The sequence below is a fragment of the Triticum dicoccoides genome, chromosome 4A (assembly GCF_002162155.2).
Source record: "Triticum dicoccoides isolate Atlit2015 ecotype Zavitan chromosome 4A, WEW_v2.0, whole genome shotgun sequence".
NCBI lineage: Eukaryota > Viridiplantae > Streptophyta > Magnoliopsida > Poales > Poaceae > Triticum > Triticum dicoccoides.
Genome location: NC_041386.1, coordinates 475,376,171 through 475,380,968, shown reverse-complemented (window position 1 = coordinate 475,380,968; position 4,798 = coordinate 475,376,171). Strand labels below are relative to the sequence as shown.

General features: G+C 44.9%; 1 pseudogene; it reads right to left on the bottom strand.

Annotated features, from left to right (window-relative positions):
* Positions 1 to 3,750: 3,750 nt before the first annotated feature.
* Positions 3,751 to 4,621, bottom strand: LOC119283561 (annotated as a pseudogene).
* Between the last annotated feature and the right edge of the window lie 177 nt (positions 4,622 to 4,798).

Here is a 4,798-nt window from a genome sequence, read left to right as displayed (position 1 = left end):
TGCAATGATCGGATCCACTTGAAGAGAAGCACACCGATTTAAAAAGGATTGACATGAAAAACCCGATGATCGAGAAGGATTAGTGTTCACATCGGGGTATGAGAACACCGCTTAGGAAAAGGTATGGAATCAACATTTGACTTCGAAGCAACTCGAATACCACAACTCAAAACAAAAACAAAGGATTGGCTTGCAGAATAAGCCGGAACAAACATATGATAGAGATTTCGTCCGAAGTTTTCGTGGTGGGGCCTACACGGGCTCGATCGTACAGCACCATCATGTACAAGGCAGTGCACATGACATACGAAGCGTCCCCAAGTCGGCATAGCCAAGGACTCTTTAAGACACAACGAGACCACTGTAAAACCAACCGTGGATAGGCGGACCACTAGACGTCGAACCCTAATTTCATATCATACACCTGTCGAAAAGATATCCTAAGAGCTACTTGAATTCCCACTTATAAACTCCCAAAACTTTCCGGTTATGCAATCAGGTGTTGGGGATACAGAGGAAGCATAATATCTCACCCAAAACTAGCAAATCCTACATCCAGCTGTATCCATCCTTCAACACATAACCAAGAAACCTTCGGAAATCGTCTACCTCAACCTTCGAAAAGCATCCGTTATACGAGTTATGGCAATACTCCCGAACTCCCGCCCAGTACTGGGTGGCGTCGAGGTTATCTCACCAACAACTGCATAAAAGAGATTGTCGATGTCGGCGAAACTAATCTCAGGTATTCCAGAACTGCAACGATAAAATTGTGACGACAACACCTCAGAGCTCAACTCCCCGGGACACTGCCACAACCCCTAAATGACAGGAGGCACCAAGAACAATGTTCTCGTCAGAAATCGATCGGAACCGCTACAAGAAATATGTCAACTTGTGACCAGCACTATTGGTCACTGAATGGTCACTGTTTTCAATTTGTGACCTTTTTGTGACCAAAAACATAAGGTCAAAAGCTGGCTGTCATAAACTGACTACAGCGACCTTTCTTCTGGAATGGTCGTAGAAGTTTATGACCAAAATACGTCTACTGTGGCGTTTTGGTCACTAGCAACCTCCCCAGGCCACGTAGGCATCCAGCGTGGCAATCTGATGTGGCACAAGATTCAGCTCGGTCCAATTCGATTTTCTACATGGGCCTAGCCCAACAATTCAGCCTTTTTATATATTTTTTCTATCAATTTTTGATCAGCTTCATGGGCCAAGCCCAACATTGCAACTTTTTTATTGTTGGGTTGTGGCCTTTTTGTCTAAACGAATTTAGTTTTTCTTTTTTTCCAAAAGAAGGGTCCACTAGTCAGATGGGTCCCGGTTGTCAGGTTCTGGTAACTGGGTCCCATTTGTCATGTTCTGGTAAGTGGGTCCCATCTATCAGGCTCATATTCTTCATATTCGAACCAATATTTAAATGGGCGGACAAAAAGCACACATAATACTTGAAATAAGAGCAACCAGATCCTTACAAGTGTAATACAGTGGCAATCACAGTAATGACTACAAGTGTAATACAATACTTTACAAGCTTTACAAGCAATCACAAACTCACAACATGCCAAACTCGTTGGACTACAATAGTGATATGAACAACATGCCGAACTAGCTGGACAACTGTAGTTAGGGCTGGGAACAAACAAAACGACCTTCAAGAAAACAGACAACATGCCTTCCTCGGTCGCCCTGTTACATGAATCAGCAGGGAAGAATCAGAAAAGGTGAAGAATCAGAACAGACCATTCAAGAAAAGGAAACTTATTTAGAATGATAACAAAAACTGAGCTAGTACCATGCTTTTTGTTCTCCAGCTAGTTAAAATGAGATAAATCGTTCATACAAGAAAACAGAGACGCAATATGAACACACAGCAGGATTGACAAGTACACAGCAGGATTAAATAATTTTTTAGGATCGCAAGACACCAATATAAGCTAGAATTGACAAGTACACATCAAGATTCAATTCATCTTGCCCATATACAACAACCAACAGACATCTAACATTTCAGCATGCACATACAATTTATTTACTTATTTTTGAGCAAAACTGCCCACTGCCAAACAGAATGTCCTTTCATTTGATAAATAAGAATAGCAGGCCAAAGAAAGGCAAGCATACAACAAACACACTACAGATAAGCAAGATACTAGAGGTCAACACACAAGTCATATCATATATTCTGTTAACCTTTGACACATCATATAGAATTATGAGCTTAACAGTCATCGGTCTAACCATATCACTCAAGCAACGGCATACAAACTAATTAGCAGTACTATATATGATGTAGCATACGGACATAATTTCTACCTTGTTATCATTAGGGAGCAACAGGGGGTGGGGGAAGATTTCGATCGGCTTCGTGTCAGCTGCCATCACCACAAACTCAGAGTCTTGGTAGCTGTGGAAAATAGAAAACGGAGATTAAAAATCATAGGAACTGAAATTAGTAGGACCGACCAAAGCACGCAGCTAGGGACTGGTCACCTTCAAGGTAGAACAATGAATTAACTAGTTTTAGTCAAAGTCGTAAGCATGCACATACATCCATACATACAAATTGAACCAGAATCCATGTATGTCTGTGCACTTAATTGTAGGTTCTATCCAACTTGCAACTGGAAGGAGTACAACCTAGTTTACTAGCAGCCTAACAAAAGATTCAGGTTCTTGGTTTGGTGCATGGATCCTGCTGTCATAGACAGACAGAGAGGAAAGAGCACTGACGACACAACTACGACAGCAGAGCGATGCAAGCCAGTCAGGCAGTGCTTGATAAGCTATTGATAAGTAGTTTGCACACAATTAGCAGGCAACCAACAAAGTAATGTTGTATATTGTTCTGCAGTAAAGAGTAGAATTTCTTTCTGTTGGCTTTGAAATTTCTGTCCATGGTGCACACATGACATACCATCAATTTGAACGTGAAACTTAATTCTGCACAATTTAGTTGCTTATAAATTTTAGCACCAGATTAGCATGTCTCGTTACTAATGAAGTACTTCCTTTATCAATCATAGAATGGAAGGAATCACACAACATCGGGTAGTACTGTAATTGGATTTAGTAGTAAATCTGTAGATACATGTGGTTGGTATCTACTAGTAGGGAGTTGCACAGCATCTGGTGTTCTAGTTAGAGAGTTGCTAGTGTGTTTTACTTACCCTGCTCTGCTCTTCTTTTCTACAAGCGAAAGCAGAGCAGGGAGAGCAAGCACACTACCATAACATACAAAGCCATCTACAACCAGCCCAAAAACATACATACCTACAGGACTCACTCACGCACTGCCATTGTGTTATGGATGAGCAAGTCTAGTGTGTGAGAGAAAATGCAGACAAGTTGAGGTAAAGTGCTGACCACACGCTGTGAGGAACAGATCGAGGAGCTAATAACTGGGCAATGCAGCACCAAGTCCGACTCTACTACTACTACCTGTGATGCATCATTGTTGATCCATGGCAAATAATAGTAAAGATTAGAATCCATGATTTTGATACAGAAGTTACCTAGCCTGGTAGCCTAGCATAGAACAGCACTACATAGTACTTGGCCAGCAAATTTGAGCAATTCAGTGATCGCATCGCATGACAACAAATATAAAAGCTATGAACAACATTGCATACGATGTGTGACAATAGAGAACACATTTGACAATGCAGAACGCATGCGCAACCACACATCCCATAACACGGTTACAATCTAGAGGCAGTTAGCTAGCTGCTACCAGATCGCTCACTCATCAATATAGAACTGCAAAAGAGCACAAAAGAAATAAATCAACGAGAGCATAAGGCATACTGTAGCCAGCTAGCTAGATTTCATCTTGAGACTTATCCTTGTGCTTCTGTAGCATCTCGATAACTTGGTCCAGGGGTGGGTCTCCGGGCCTCCGAAAAACCCGATCGCCGATCTTGAACTTGTACGCCTCCGGCTGCACAGAATGAACTCCTTCAACTACAAAACACATACATCCATGCATGTATACACTTGAGCTAGCATGCACCAACCAATGTGTAACTAACCAACTACTCCAGCTAATTAACTTCAAGCATGAACGATTAACCAATTAAACAAGACAGAAACTAGCATAATGATCTATAAACAAAATGGGAAGTAAGCAGACGTGACCTGGAGGTCGTTGGAGAGCTCGGGCGTGACCTGGAGGTACTTGGTCTTGTCCTTGAGCCCGGCCATGGCCACCTTCTTCCCCAAACACGGACACATACACCTTGCACACCTGCAGACACAAACCGGAGCAGAGACAAGGAACTCAGCATCCCAGATTGCAGCGCAGCCGCATCATTTCGAGGGAGAGTCCGGGCGTGACCTGGAGGTCGTTGGAGAGCTCGACGTCGGCGATGGTGGTGGGGGAGGAGAGGTAGCGGTCGGCACCGAGGGCGGCCTCGGGGAGGACGGCGCGCTGCATGACGAGGTCGCGGGTTAGCATGTCCGCCAGCTCCCGCTGGATCTGCTTTGCCACCATTTGCACCCGTCGCTCCTTGGCCATGCACCGCACCACGCGCAGCCGCCGCACGGAGACGGGCGCCTCGGCGGCGAGGGCCCGTGGCAGCGGCAGGGACACTAGTGGCTGTCACGGGAACATCCTCGCTGGCTTCATGGTGGTGGGGGATTTTGCGCCGCGGTGAGGCCGTCGGCCGTCGCTGTGGGGAGTGGGAAGGGGAGGGGCAAGAGGAGGAGGGTGTGGGGAACGGCGACGAGCTCCGTCGGAGGGAGGTGGTAGCGGCGACGCGAGACAGCGAGGAAACGGGGGATCTGGATG